This window comes from Cyanistes caeruleus, chromosome 11 (assembly GCF_971803275.1).
Source record: "Cyanistes caeruleus chromosome 11, bCyaCae1.hap1.1, whole genome shotgun sequence".
Classification (NCBI taxonomy): domain Eukaryota; kingdom Metazoa; phylum Chordata; class Aves; order Passeriformes; family Paridae; genus Cyanistes; species Cyanistes caeruleus.
Genome location: NC_141711.1, coordinates 23516840 through 23532936, shown reverse-complemented (window position 1 = coordinate 23532936; position 16097 = coordinate 23516840).

The window sequence follows — 16097 nt, the reverse complement described above, 5'->3', positions numbered from 1 at the left end:
CGCCAGCCCCCTTCTCTTTCCAGGCTGAGCATCCCCAGCCCCACACGGACAGCAGTCCGATGCGTGGCAGTCAAGGCTAAAGGGTAGCAAATGGCTACATCAGGAAGTGAGAGATGGAAGCTTTTGGAGATGGAAGCTTTACCTCTAAATGTAGAAAAGAAAGAAAAGTGGAGGGGGAAATGGTGGGACTCTGGCTCTGTTCTAACTGGCGAAGATTTTCTTTTCTTCTTTTCTGTCGTGCTAACCCAAGTTTTGTTGTTTGAAAGGAGGTTTAGCAAAATATCCATCGTCTTCTCCACTGCTGAAACACTGAACAACACCTGGGCAGGCTGAGGATGCAGAGCAAAACCTGCAAATATCTACTGCTGATCGTGATCCTGGGGAATGCAGCTAAAGCCAGCCAAAAGCAATTTCTGGAAAGTCAAGCCTGCTTTACGTTTTCTGGAGTTTGCTTGTGCCAACTTCACCAGTCATTTCTAAAAAAGGAAAAGAAACTCCAAGCAAAAGAGAGAAAAACACAAAGAAACCAACCCAAAGAAACCAATCAAACAAACAGATAAAACACCCCCAATCAAACCAAAGGCAATGAGAAGTTAGGACTAGTTGTAAGGATATCACAGCAGGCGAATGGCTGCTTCCTACTTGGATCACCATCCAAAGCCACCTAGAACAACTTCTCCAAAACATATCCAACAGCAGAAATGGAAAAAGTGATCCATGGCAGCTCTGCATTGTGGTGAAGGATGAGCATGCAGTGGTACAGATTGCCCACCCTCCAGGCTGCTGTTTGCTCTGCTGAAAGACTCTTGCAGGACTGTGGCCCCTCTCCATGCAATGGAAATCATTGCCACAGCTCTCAGTTGAGGCACTGGCATTTCCAGAGCCAGATTCAGGCACAATCCTACTGCCTGCTGAGCATCTGGGAAAGGTGCTGAGCATCTTCAGGCCTAGAAGCACAAAAGAGCTCAGGCTCTCCCCGAACTGGGTTTTCAGGGCAGCTTTCCATATCTCTGCAAGATTTCTTCATCCCTCAACACGTCTGACTTTATTATGTCCAACGATGCATTTGGGTTTCTTCCGTCCTCTTGTGTGCCCGTGAGTAACCTTCCACGTGGATGAAGGAGATTGTGTACAGGACAATTGATTGCGGCATTGCCATTTGGCTTCACTGTCACTCAGTTGAACACGGTCCTTATCTAAGAAGGACTTCCAAGAAATGGGTAGGAGTTTTGGCTGTGAGAGGAGCAGAAAGCACATTTTCTACAGCAAATTGCTAGCTGATGCACTTTCCTCCCTGCCAAAATAGTGATTGCCATTCATCTTCCTGGGAAGAATGTAAAGACCCATTCAGAGATGCCAGGTTCAGCTGGCCTGTGGCTTTGTGTGCCTCATTTCACATGTCCAATTTCAAGGGCCACTAAAAGAGGCTCATGTTTGCCTTGCTACCCACAAGTGCTGTAGGTATTTCCAGGAGAAGAGGGAAAACATCGCTGTCCTGTGGTGTGGTAGAAATGCCACCACAACTGTGATTGTGTGAGCAAAGCCAGCCAGTGCTTTTTGGGGCAGCAGCAGCAGCTGAGAGTGTGGCAGAGCGGTTTTGATACTCTTTTTAGAGTCCTGCAAACATTGTTCCCGAAACAAGCCACAGCTTTGCAAATGTGCCCGAAGAAAATGCAAAAAGAACTGGGGTGTGAAAATCAAACACTGTTTATCTGTAGAAGAAAAGGAACAAGAATGAACTACACCACATATTTACACTGTAAGGATATTGGTAACAACAACAACAACAATAACAACAACAACAACAACAACAACAAACTATAGAACCTATTTCCTGAGAACAGCTCTAACAAAACTCTATGAAACGTATTTACAGACAACTTAAACAAACTCTAAAACCTCTATCCTGAACACAACAACTGTAAAACGTATGTACAGCAGGGTGGCATCTGTGTCTGTGATGTCCCTAAGTCCTGGAAGAAAAACAAGTAGCACGGTCAGTGCAGTCAGGCACGGAAGGGTGTTCCATGTGCTGCCGGGCTGGGACACTGGCCCAGTGGGACTCTGCTGCCAGAAGGGAGCCTGGCTGGGGGCTGTGGCCCAGGCACTGGAACAGGACTTGTGTGGCCCACAGCAAGCCCAGGCCAGGCCAGGGATGGCCAGCAGAATCCAGTGCATGGGCTAGCGTGTCCCTGAGCAGGAAGTGCCCAGCCCGGCCCCAGGCTGGCAGCAGGGGCCCCACTCTGCCTGTGGGGAGCACCTGCCTGTTCTGCTGCTGGCATCGGTCTTCATCCCAAGACCATGTCTTCCTCCTTGTCTTTTAGATCAATATCCATCTCTTCAATAGAATCTTTCGTTTCCACCTCCATCTCTTCCTCTGTCTCGTACATATCCACATCCATCTCTTCCTCTCCAGTATCCTCTCCGTCCACTTCCATGGCTTCTTCTCTATCAGTCTGTGTATCGACGTCCGTCTCCTCCTCTCCGTCTGTGCCAGCCTGCAGAGGTAGCAAAATTTCCCAGCCTGTCCCACAGAGCTCCAGCCCAGCCAGGCAGCTGCGGGGTGTCCGCCTCCGTGGAATAGTACCATACCTCTTTTGGAACAAATGCAGACATCCTGTAGGGATGGAGAGCAAAATCCAAGCGATGGGGAGCTTTGGGGACTGCTGGGGGAATCAGGGAGCAGGTGGCAACAAGGTGACAGGGGTAGGCTTGGAGCAGGGTGAATGAAGAGCGTGCTGGCACAAGGAGCCAAGGGTTGTGTTGTGGCCGTTGCTGGATGCTGGAAGTTCTAGCTGGAGCGTGCACTGTGACATCACCGCCAGGAGTTCAGGCCCAGGCTGAAGTAGACAACGGAGACTGTAGAATGAATGATGGAATCCCTGGGTGCTTGGGCTTGGAAGGGACCCTAAAGACCATCTTGTTCCAAGCGGAGCAATCTTCGCCCAGAAGAGGTTGCTCAGAGCCCCGCTCCCAGCTGGCCTTGGATGTTGCCAAGGATGGAGCATCCCCAGCCTCTGTGCACAGCCTGGGCCAGTGCCCCAGCAGCCGGAGTGGAAAAGAGCAGCTTCATTAGATCCAACTTCAAGCTCACTCCTGCATTTGAAAGGCTTCTCCTCTCTGTGCCCATCTTTCCTAGAGCTGCAGGGAGGCCTCGCCAGCCCCCTTCTCTTTCCAGGCTGAGCATCCCCAGCCCCACACGGACAGCAGTCCGATGCGTGGCAGTCAAGGCTAAAGGGTAGCAAATGGCTACATCAGGAAGTGAGAGATGGAAGCTTTTGGAGATGGAAGCTTTACCTCTAAATGTAGAAAAGAAAGAAAAGTGGAGGGGGAAATGGTGGGACTCTGGCTCTGTTCTAACTGGTGAAGATTTTCTTTTCTTCTTTTCTGTCGTGCTAACCCAAGTTTTGTTGTTTGAAAGGAGGTTTAGCAAAATATCCATCGTCTTCTCCACTGCTGAAACACTGAACAACACCTGGGCAGGCTGAGGATGCAGAGCAAAACCTGCAAATATCTACTGCTGATCGTGATCCTGGGGAATGCAGCTAAAGCCAGCCAAAAGCAATTTCTGGAAAGTCAAGCCTGCTTTACGTTTTCTGGAGTTTGCTTGTGCCAACTTCACCAGTCATTTCTAAAAAAGGAAAAGAAACTCCAAGCAAAAGAGAGAAAAACACAAAGAAACCAACCCAAAGAAACCAATCAAACAAACAGATAAAACACCCCCAATCAAACCAAAGGCAATGAGAAGTTAGGACTAGTTGTAAGGATATCACAGCAGGCGAATGGCTGCTTCCTACTTGGATCACCATCCAAAGCCACCTAGAACAACTTCTCCAAAACATATCCAACAGGACAAATGGAAAAAGTGATCCATGGCAGCTCTGCATTGTGGTGAATGATGAGCATGCAGTGGTACAGATTGCCCACCCTCCAGGCTGCTGTTTGCTCTGCTGAAAGACTCTTGCAGGACTGTGGCCCCTCTCCATGCAATGGAAATCATTGCCACAGCTCTCAGTTGAGGCACTGGCATTTCCAGAGCCAGATTCAGGCACAATCCTACTGCCTGCTGAGCATCTGGGAAAGGTGCTGAGCATCTTCAGGCCTAGAAGCACAAAAGAGCTCAGGCTCTCCCCGAACTGGGTTTTCAGGGCAGCTTTCCATATCTCTGCAAGATTTCTTCATCCCTCAACACGTCTGACTTTATGATGTCCAACGATGCATTTGGGTTTCTTCCGTCCTCTTGTGTGCCCGTGAGTAACCTTCCACGTGGATGAAAGAGATTGTGTACAGGACAATTGATTGCGGCATTGCCATTTGGCTTCACTGTCACTCAGTTGAACACGGTCCTTATCTAAGAAGGACTTCCAAGAAATGGGTAGGAGTTTTGGCTGTGAGAGGAGCAGAAAGCACATTTTCTACAGCAAATTGCTAGCTGATGCACTTTCCTCCCTGCCAAAATAGTGATTGCCATTCATCTTCCTGGGAAGAATGTAAAGACCCATTCAGAGATGCCAGGTTCAGCTGGCCTGTGGCTTTGTGTGCCTCATTTCACATGTCCAATTTCAAGGGCCACTAAAAGAGGCTCATGTTTGCCTTGCTACCCACAAGTGCTGTAGGTATTTCCAGGAGAAGAGGGAAAACATCGCTGTCCAGTGGTGTGGTAGAAATGCCACCACAACTGTGATTGTGTGAGCAAAGCCAGCCAGTGCTTTTTGGGGCAGCAGCAGCAGCTGAGAGTGTGGCAGAGCGGTTTTGATACTCTTTTTAGAGTCCTGCAAACATTGTTCCCGAAACAACCCACAGCTTTGCAAATGTGCCCGAAGAAAATGCAAAGAGAACTGGGGTGTGAAAATCAAAGACTGTTTATCTGTAGAAGAAAAGGAACAAGAATGAACTACACCACATATTTACACTGTAAGAATATTGGTAACAACAACAACAACAATAACAACAACAACAACAACAACAACAACAAACTATAGAACCTATTTACCTGAGAACAGCTCTAAGAAAACTCTATGAAACGTATTTACAGACAACTTAAACAAACTCTAAAACCTCTATCCTGAACACAACAACTGTAAAACGTATGTACAGCAGGGTGGCATCTGTGTCTGTGATGTCCCTAAGTCCTGGAAGAAAAACAAGTAGCACGGTCAGTGCAGTCAGGCACGGAAGGGTGTTCCATGTGCTGCCGGGCTGGGACACTGGCCCAGTGGGACTCTGCTGCCAGAAGGGAGCCTGGCTGGGGGCTGTGGCCCAGGCACTGGAACAGGACTTGTGTGGCCCACAGCAAGCCCAGGCCAGGCCAGGGATGGCCAGCAGAATCCAGTGCATGGGCTAGCGTGTCCCTGAGCAGGAAGTGCCCAGCCCGGCCCCAGGCTGGCAGCAGGGGCCCCACTCTGCCTGTGGGGAGCACCTGCCTGTTCTGCTGCTGGCATCGGTCTTCATCCCAAGACCATGTCTTCCTCCTTGTCTTTTAGATCAATATCCATCTCTTCAATAGAATCTTTCGTTTCCACCTCCATCTCTTCCTCTGTCTCGTACATATCCACATCCATCTCTTCCTCTCCAGTATCCTCTCCGTCCACTTCCATGGCTTCTTCTCTATCAGTCTGTGTATCGACGTCCGTCTCCTCCTCTCGGTCTGTGCCAGCCTGCAGAGGTAGCAAAATTTCCCAGCCTGTCCCACAGAGCTCCAGCCCAGCCAGGCAGCTGCGGGGTGTCCGCCTCCGTGGAATAGTACCATACCTCTTTTGGAACAAATGCAGACATCCTGTAGGGATGGAGAGCAAAATCCAAGCGATGGGGAGCTTTGGGGACTGCTGGGGGAATCAGGGAGCAGGTGGCAACAAGGTGACAGGGGTAGGCTTGGAGCAGGGTGAATGAAGAGCGTGCTGGCACAAGGAGCCAAGGGTTGTGTTGTGGCCGTTGCTGGATGCTGGAAGTTCTAGCTGGAGCGTGCACTGTGACATCACCGCCAGGAGTTCAGGCCCAGGCTGAAGTAGACAACGGAGACTGTAGAATGAATGATGGAATCCCTGGGTGCTTGGGCTTGGAAGGGACCCTAAAGACCATCTTGTTCCAAGCGGAGCAATCTTCGCCCAGAAGAGGTTGCTCAGAGCCCCGCTCCCAGCTGGCCTTGGATGTTGCCAAGGATGGAGCATCCCCAGCCTCTGTGCACAGCCTGGGCCAGTGCCCCAGCAGCCGGAGTGGAAAAGAGCAGCTTCATTAGATCCAACTTCAAGCTCACTCCTGCATTTGAAAGGCTTCTCCTCTCTGTGCCCATCTTTCCTAGAGCTGCAGGGAGGCCTCGCCAGCCCCCTTCTCTTTCCAGGCTGAGCATCCCCAGCCCCACACGGACAGCAGTCCGATGCGTGGCAGTCAAGGCTAAAGGGTAGCAAATGGCTACATCAGGAAGTGAGAGATGGAAGCTTTTGAAGATGGAAGCTTTACCTCTAAATGTAGAAAAGAAAGAAAAGTGGAGGGGGAAATGGTGGGACTCTGGCTCTGTTCTAACTGGCGAAGATTTTCTTTTCTTCTTTTCTGTCGTGCTAACCCAAGTTTTGTTGTTTGAAAGGAGGTTTAGCAAAATATCCATCGTCTTCTCCACTGCTGAAACACTGAACAACACCTGGGCAGGCTGAGGATGCAGAGCAAAACCTGCAAATATCTACTGCTGATCGTGATCCTGGGGAATGCAGCTAAAGCCAGCCAAAAGCAATTTCTGGGAAGTCAAGCCTGCTTTACGTTTTCTGGAGTTTGGTTGTGCCAACTTCACCAGTCATTTCTAAAAAAGGAAAAGAAACTCCAAGCAAAAGAGAGAAAAACACAAAGAAACCAACCCAAAGAAACCAATCAAACAAACAGATAAAACACCCCCAATCAAACCAAAGGCAATGAGAAGTTAGGACTAGTTGTAAGGATATCACAGCAGGCGAATGGCTGCTTCCTACTTGGATCACCATCCAAAGCCACCTAGAACAACTTCTCCAAAACATATCCAACAGGACAAATGGAAAAAGTGATCCATGGCAGCTCTGCATTGTGGTGAATGATGAGCATGCAGTGGTCCAGATTGCCCACCCTCCAGGCTGCTGTTTGCTCTGCTGAAAGACTCTTGCAGGACTGTGGCCCCTCTCCATGCAATGGAAATCATTGCCACAGCTCTCAGTTGAGGCACTGGCATTTCCAGAGCCAGATTCAGGCACAATCCTACTGCCTGCTGAGCATCTGGGAAAGGTGCTGAGCATCTTCAGGCCTAGAAGCACAAAAGAGCTCAGGCTCTCCCCGAACTGGGTTTTCAGGGCAGCTTTCCATATCTCTGCAAGATTTCTTCATCCCTCAACACGTCTGACTTTATGATGTCCAACGATGCATTTGGGTTTCTTCCGTCCTCTTGTGTGCCCGTGAGTAACCTTTCACGTGGATGAAGGAGATTGTGTACAGGACAATTGATTGCGGCATTGCCATTTGGCTTCACTGTCACTCAGTTGAACACGGTCCTTATCTAAGAAGGACTTCCAAGAAATGGGTAGGAGTTTTGGCTGTGAGAGGAGCAGAAAGCACATTTTCTACAGCAAATTGCTAACTGATGGACTTTCCTCCCTGCCAAAATAGTGATTGCCATTCATCTTCCTGGGAAGAATGTAAAGACCCATTCAGAGATGCCAGGTTCAGCTGGCCTGTGGCTTTGTGTACCTCATTTCACATGTCCAATTTCAAGGGCCACTAAAAGAGGCTCATGTTTGCCTTGCTACCCACAAGTGCTGTAGGTATTTCCATGAGAAGAGGGAAAACATCGCTGTCCTGTGGTGTGGTAGAAATGCCACCACAACTGTGATTGTGTGAGCAAAGCCAGCCAGTGCTTTTTGGGGCAGCAGCAGCAGCTGAGAGTGTGGCAGAGCGGTTTTGATACTCTTTTTAGAGTCCTGCAAACATTGTTCCCGAAACAACCCACAGCTTTGCAAATGTGCCCGAAGAAAATGCAAAGAGAACTGGGGTGTGAAAATCAAAGACTGTTTATCTGTAGAAGAAAAGGAACAAGAATGAACTACACCACATATTTACACTGTAAGAATATTGGTAACAACAACAACAACAACAAACTATAGAACCTATTTACCTGAGAACAGATCTAACAAAACTCTATGAAACGTATTTACAGGCAACTTAAACAAACTCTAAAACTTCTATCCTGAGCACAACAACTGTAAAACGTATGTACAGCAGGGTGGCATCTGTGTCTGTGATGTCCCTAAGTCCTGGAAGAAAAACAAGTAGCACGGTCAGTGCAGTCAGGCACGGAAGGGTGTTCCATGTGCTGCCGGGCTGGGACACTGGCCCAGTGGGACTCTGCTGCCAGAAGGGAGCCTGGCTGGGGGCTGTGGCCCAGGCACTGGAACAGGGCTTGTGTGGCCCACAGCAAGCCCAGGCCAGGTCAGGGATGGCCAGCAGAATCCAGTGCATGGGCTAGCGTGTCCCTGAGCAGGAAGTGCCCAGCCCGGCCCCAGGCTGGCAGCAGGGGACCCACTCTGCCTGTGGGGAGCACCTGCCTGTTCTGCTGCTGGCATCGGTCTTCATCCCAAGACCATGTCTTCCTCCTTGTCTTTTAGATCAATATCCATCTCTTCAATAGAATCTTTCGTTTCCACCTCCATCTCTTCCTCTGTCTCGTACATATCCACATCCATCTCTTCCTCTCCAGTATCCTCTCCGTCCACTTCCATGGCTTCTTCTCTATCAGTCTGTGTATCGACGTCCGTCTCCTCCTCTCGGTCTGTGCCAGCCTGCAGAGGTAGCAAAATTTCCCACCCTGTCCCACAAAGCTCCAGCCCAGCCAGGCAGCTGCGGGGTGTCCGCCTCCGTGGAATAGTACCATAGCTCTTTTGGAACAAATGCAGACATCCTGCAGGGATGGAGAGCAAAATCCAAGCGATGGGGAGCTTTGGGGACTGCTGGGGGAATCAGGGAGCAGGTGGCAACAAGGTGACAGGGGTAGGCTTGGAGCAGGGTGAATGAAGAGCGTGCTGGCACAAGGAGCCAAGGGTTGTGTTGTGGCCGTTGCTGGATGCTGGAAGTTCTAGCTGGAGCGTGCACTGTGACATCACCGCCAGGAGTTCAGGCCCAGGCTGAAGTGGACAACGGAGACCGTAGAATGAATGATGGAATCCCTGGGTGCTTGGGCTTGGAAGGGACCCTAAAGACCATCTTGTTCCAAGCGGAGCGATCTTCGCCCAGAATAGGTTGCTCAGAGCCCCGCTCCCAGCTGGCCTTGGATGTTGCCAAGGATGGAGCATCCCCAGCCTCTGTGCACAGCCCGGGCCAGTGCCCCAGCAGCCGGAGTGGAAAAGAGCAGCTTCATTAGATCCAACTTCAAGCTCACTCCTGCAGTTGAAAGGCTTCTCCTCTCTGTGCCCATCTTTCCTAGAGCTGCAGGGAGGCCTCGCCAACCCCCTTCTCTTTCCAGGCTGAGCATCCCCAGCCCCACACGGACAGCAGTCCGATGCGTGGCAGTCAAGGCTAAAGGGTAGCAAATGGCTACATCAGGAAGTGAGAGATGGAAGCTTTTGGAGATGGAAGCTTTACCTCTAAATGTAGAAAAGAAAGCAAAGTGGAGGGGGAAATGGTGGGACTCTGGCTCTGTTCTAACTGGCGAAGATTTTCTTTTCTTCTTTTCTGTCGTGCTAACCCAAGTTTTGTTGTTTGAAAGGAGGTTTAGCAAAATATCCATCGTCTTCTCCACTGCTGAAACACTGAACAACACCTGGGCAGGCTGAGGATGCAGAGCAAAACCTGCAAATATCTACTGCTGATCGTGATCCTGGGGAATGCAGCTAAAGCCAGCCAAAAGCAATTTCTGGAAAGTCAAGCCTGCTTTACATTTTCTGGAGTTTGGTTGTGCCAACTTCACCAGTCATTTCTAAAAAAGGAAAAGAAACTCCAAGCAAAAGAGAGAAAAACACAAAGAAACCAACCCAAAGAAACCAATCAAACAAACAGATAAAACACCCCCAATCAAACCAAAGGCAATGAGAAGTTAGGACTAGTTGTAAGGATATCACAGCAGGCGAATGGCTGCTTCCTACTTGGATCACCATCCAAAGCCACCTAGAACAACTTCTCCAAAACATATCCAACAGGACAAATGGAAAAAGTGATCCATGGCAGCTCTGCATTGTGGTGAAGGATGAGCATGCAGTGGTACAGATTGCCCACCCTCCAGGCTGCTGTTTGCTCTGCTGAAAGACTCTTGCAGGACTGTGGCCCCTCTCCATGCAATGGAAATCATTGCCACAGCTCTCAGTTGAGGCACTGGCATTTCCAGAGCCAGATTCAGGCACAATCCTACTGCCTGCTGAGCATCTGGGAAAGCTGCTGAGCATCTTCAGGCCTAGAAGCACAAAAGAGCTCAGGCTCTCCCCGAACTGGGTTTTCAGGGCAGCTTTCCATATCTCTGCAAGATTTCTTCATCCCTCAACACGTCTGACTTCATTATGTCCAACGATGCATTTGGGTTTCTTCCGTCCTCTGGTGTGCCCGTGAGTAACCTTCCACGTGGATGAAGGAGATTGTGTACAGGACAATTGATTGCGGCATTGCCATTTGGCTTCACTGTCACTCAGTTGAACACGGTCCTTATCTAAGAAGGACTTCCAAGAAATGGGTAGGAGTTTTGGCTGTGAGAGGAGCAGAAAGCACATTTTCTACAGCAAATTGCTAGCTGATGCACTTTCCTCCCTGCCAAAATAGTGATTGCCATTCATCTTCCTGGGAAGAATGTAAAGACCCATTCAGAGATGCCAGGTTCAGCTGGCCTGTGGCTTTGTGTGCCTCATTTCACATGTCCAATTTCAAGGGCCACTAAAAGAGGCTCATGTTTGCCTTGCTACCCACAAGTGCTGTAGGTATTTCCAGGAGAAGAGGGAAAACATCGCTGTCCAGTGGTGTGGTAGAAATGCCACCACAACTGTGATTGTGTGAGCAAAGCCAGCCAGTGCTTTTTGGGGCAGCAGCAGCAGCTGAGAGTGTGGCAGAGCGGTTTTGATACTCTTTTTAGAGTCCTGCAAGCATTGTTCCCGAAACAACCCACAGCTTTGCAAATGTGCCCGAAGAAAATGCAAAGAGAACTGGGGTGTGAAAATCAAAGACTGTTTATCTGTAGAAGAAAAGGAACAAGAATGAACTACACCACATATTTACACTGTAAGAATATTGGTAACAACAACAACAACAACAACAACAACAACAACAACAAACTATAGAACCTATTTACCTGAGAACAGCTCTAACAAAACTCTATGAAACGTATTTACAGACAACTTAAACAAACTCTAAAACCTCTATCCTGAACACAACAACTGTAAAACGTATGTACAGCAGGGTGGCATCTGTGTCTGTGATGTCCCTAAGTCCTGGAAGAAAAACAAGTAGCACGGTCAGTGCAGTCAGGCACGGAAGGGTGTTCCATGTGCTGCCGGGCTGGGACACTGGCCCAGTGGGACTCTGCTGCCAGAAGGGAGCCTGGCTGGGGGCTGTGGCCCAGGCACTGGAACAGGGCTTGTGTGGCCCACAGCAAGCCCAGGCCAGGCCAGGGATGGCCAGCAGAATCCAGTGCATGGGCTAGCGTGTCCCTGAGCAGGAAGTGCCCAGCCCGGCCCCAGGCTGGCAGCAGGGGCCCCACTCTGCCTGTGGGGAGCACCTGCCTGTTCTGCTGCTGGCATCGGTCTTCATCCCAAGACCATGTCTTCCTCCTTGTCTTTTAGATCAATATCCATCTCTTCAATAGAATCTTTCGTTTCCACCTCCATCTCTTCCTCTGTCTCGTACATATCCACATCCATCTCTTCCTCTCCAGTATCCTCTCCTTCCACTTCCATGGCTTCTTCTCTATCAGTCTGTGTATCGACGTCCGTCTCCTCCTCTCCGTCTGTGCCAGCCTGCAGAGGTAGCAAAATTTCCCACCCTGTCCCACAGAGCTCCAGCCCAGCCAGGCAGCTGCGGGGTGTCCGCCTCCGTGGAATAGTGCCATAGCTCTTTTGGAACAAATGCAGACATCCTGCAGGGATGGAGAGCAAAATCCAAGCGATGGGGAGCTTTGGGGACTGCTGGGGGAATCAGGGAGCAGGTGGCAACAAGGTGACAGGGGTAGGCTTGGAGCAGGGTGAATGAAGAGCGTGCTGGCACAAGGAGCCAAGGGTTGTGTTGTGGCCGTTGCTGGATGCTGGAAGTTCTAGCTGGAGCGTGCACTGTGACATCACCGCCAGGAGTTCAGGCCCAGGCTGAAGTGGACAACGGAGACCGTAGAATGAATGATGGAATCCCTGGGTGCTTGGGCTTGGAAGGGACCCTAAAGACCATCTTGTTCCAAGCGGAGCGATCTTCGCCCAGAATAGGTTGCTCAGAGCCCCGCTCCCAGCTGGCCTTGGATGTTGCCAAGGATGGAGCATCCCCAGCCTCTGTGCACAGCCCGGGCCAGTGCCCCAGCAGCCGGAGTGGAAAAGAGCAGCTTCATTAGATCCAACTTCAAGCTCACTCCTGCAGTTGAAAGGCTTCTCCTCTCTGTGCCCATCTTTCCTAGAGCTGCAGGGAGGCCTCGCCAGCCCCCTTCTCTTTCCAGGCTGAGCATCCCCAGCCCCACACGGACAGCAGTCCGATGCGTGGCAGTCAAGGCTAAAGGGTAGCAAATGGCTACATCAGGAAGTGAGAGATGGAAGCTTTTGGAGATGGAAGCTTTACCTCTAAATGTAGAAAAGAAAGCAAAGTGGAGGGGGAAATGGTGGGACTCTGGCTCTGTTCTAACTGGCGAAGATTTTCTTTTCTTCTTTTCTGTCGTGCTAACCCAAGTTTTGTTGTTTGAAAGGAGGTTTAGCAAAATATCCATCGTCTTCTCCACTGCTGAAACACTGAACAACACCTGGGCAGGCTGAGGATGCAGAGCAAAACCTGCAAATATCTACTGCTGATCGTGATCCTGGGGAATGCAGCTAAAGCCAGCCAAAAGCAATTTCTGGAAAGTCAAGCCTGCTTTACATTTTCTGGAGTTTGGTTGTGCCAACTTCACCAGTCATTTCTAAAAAAGGAAAAGAAACTCCAAGCAAAAGAGAGAAAAACACAAAGAAACCAACCCAAAGAAACCAATCAAACAAACAGATAAAACACCCCCAATCAAACCAAAGGCAATGAGAAGTTAGGACTAGTTGTAAGGATATCACAGCAGGCGAATGGCTGCTTCCTACTTGGATCACCATCCAAAGCCACCTAGAACAACTTCTCCAAAACATATCCAACAGGACAAATGGAAAAAGTGATCCATGGCAGCTCTGCATTGTGGTGAAGGATGAGCATGCAGTGGTACAGATTGCCCACCCTCCAGGCTGCTGTTTGCTCTGCTGAAAGACTCTTGCAGGACTGTGGCCCCTCTCCATGCAATGGAAATCATTGCCACAGCTCTCAGTTGAGGCACTGGCATTTCCAGAGCCAGATTCAGGCACAATCCTACTGCCTGCTGAGCATCTGGGAAAGCTGCTGAGCATCTTCAGGCCTAGAAGCACAAAAGAGCTCAGGCTCTCCCCGAACTGGGTTTTCAGGGCAGCTTTCCATATCTCTGCAAGATTTCTTCATCCCTCAACACGTCTGACTTCATTATGTCCAACGATGCATTTGGGTTTCTTCCGTCCTCTGGTGTGCCCGTGAGTAACCTTCCACGTGGATGAAGGAGATTGTGTACAGGACAATTGATTGCGGCATTGCCATTTGGCTTCACTGTCACTCAGTTGAACACGGTCCTTATCTAAGAAGGACTTCCAAGAAATGGGTAGGAGTTTTGGCTGTGAGAGGAGCAGAAAGCACATTTTCTACAGCAAATTGCTAGCTGATGCACTTTCCTCCCTGCCAAAATAGTGATTGCCATTCATCTTCCTGGGAAGAATGTAAAGACCCATTCAGAGATGCCAGGTTCAGCTGGCCTGTGGCTTTGTGTGCCTCATTTCACATGTCCAATTTCAAGGGCCACTAAAAGAGGCTCATGTTTGCCTTGCTACCCACAAGTGCTGTAGGTATTTCCAGGAGAAGAGGGAAAACATCGCTGTCCAGTGGTGTGGTAGAAATGCCACCACAACTGTGATTGTGTGAGCAAAGCCAGCCAGTGCTTTTTGGGGCAGCAGCAGCAGCTGAGAGTGTGGCAGAGCGGTTTTGATACTCTTTTTAGAGTCCTGCAAGCATTGTTCCCGAAACAACCCACAGCTTTGCAAATGTGCCCGAAGAAAATGCAAAGAGAACTGGGGTGTGAAAATCAAAGACTGTTTATCTGTAGAAGAAAAGGAACAAGAATGAACTACACCACATATTTACACTGTAAGAATATTGGTAACAACAACAACAACAACAACAACAACAACAACAACAAACTATAGAACCTATTTACCTGAGAACAGCTCTAACAAAACTCTATGAAACGTATTTACAGACAACTTAAACAAACTCTAAAACCTCTATCCTGAACACAACAACTGTAAAACGTATGTACAGCAGGGTGGCATCTGTGTCTGTGATGTCCCTAAGTCCTGGAAGAAAAACAAGTAGCACGGTCAGTGCAGTCAGGCACGGAAGGGTGTTCCATGTGCTGCCGGGCTGGGACACTGGCCCAGTGGGACTCTGCTGCCAGAAGGGAGCCTGGCTGGGGGCTGTGGCCCAGGCACTGGAACAGGGCTTGTGTGGCCCACAGCAAGCCCAGGCCAGGCCAGGGATGGCCAGCAGAATCCAGTGCATGGGCTAGCGTGTCCCTGAGCAGGAAGTGCCCAGCCCGGCCCCAGGCTGGCAGCAGGGGCCCCACTCTGCCTGTGGGGAGCACCTGCCTGTTCTGCTGCTGGCATCGGTCTTCATCCCAAGACCATGTCTTCCTCCTTGTCTTTTAGATCAATATCCATCTCTTCAATAGAATCTTTCGTTTCCACCTCCATCTCTTCCTCTGTCTCGTACATATCCACATCCATCTCTTCCTCTCCAGTATCCTCTCCTTCCACTTCCATGGCTTCTTCTCTATCAGTCTGTGTATCGACGTCCGTCTCCTCCTCTCCGTCTGTGCCAGCCTGCAGAGGTAGCAAAATTTCCCACCCTGTCCCACAGAGCTCCAGCCCAGCCAGGCAGCTGCGGGGTGTCCGCCTCCGTGGAATAGTGCCATAGCTCTTTTGGAACAAATGCAGACATCCTGCAGGGATGGAGAGCAAAATCCAAGCGATGGGGAGCTTTGGGGACTGCTGGGGGAATCAGGGAGCAGGTGGCAACAAGGTGACAGGGGTAGGCTTGGAGCAGGGTGAATGAAGAGCGTGCTGGCACAAGGAGCCAAGGGTTGTGTTGTGGCCGTTGCTGGATGCTGGAAGTTCTAGCTGGAGCGTGCACTGTGACATCACCGCCAGGAGTTCAGGCCCAGGCTGAAGTGGACAACGGAGACCGTAGAATGAATGATGGAATCCCTGGGTGCTTGGGCTTGGAAGGGACCCTAAAGACCATCTTGTTCCAAGCGGAGCGATCTTCGCCCAGAATAGGTTGCTCAGAGCCCCGCTCCCAGCTGGCCTTGGATGTTGCCAAGGATGGAGCATCCCCAGCCTCTGTGCACAGCCCGGGCCAGTGCCCCAGCAGCCGGAGTGGAAAAGAGCAGCTTCATTAGATCCAACTTCAAGCTCACTCCTGCAGTTGAAAGGCTTCTCCTCTCTGTGCCCATCTTTCCTAGAGCTGCAGGGAGGCCTCGCCAGCCCCCTTCTCTTTCCAGGCTGAGCATCCCCAGCCCCACACGGACAGCAGTCCGATGCGTGGCAGTCAAGGCTAAAGGGTAGCAAATGGCTACATCAGGAAGTGAGAGATGGAAGCTTTTGGAGATGGAAGCTTTACCTCTAAATGTAGAAAAGAAAGCAAAGTGGAGGGGGAAATGGTGGGACTCTGGCTCTGTTCTAACTGGCGAAGATTTTCTTTTCTTCTTTTCTGTCGTGCTAACCCAAGTTTTGTTGTTTGAAAGGAGGTTTAGCAAAATATCCATCGTCTTCTCCACTGCTGAAACACTGAACAACACCTGGGCAGGCTGAGGATGCAGAGCAAAACCT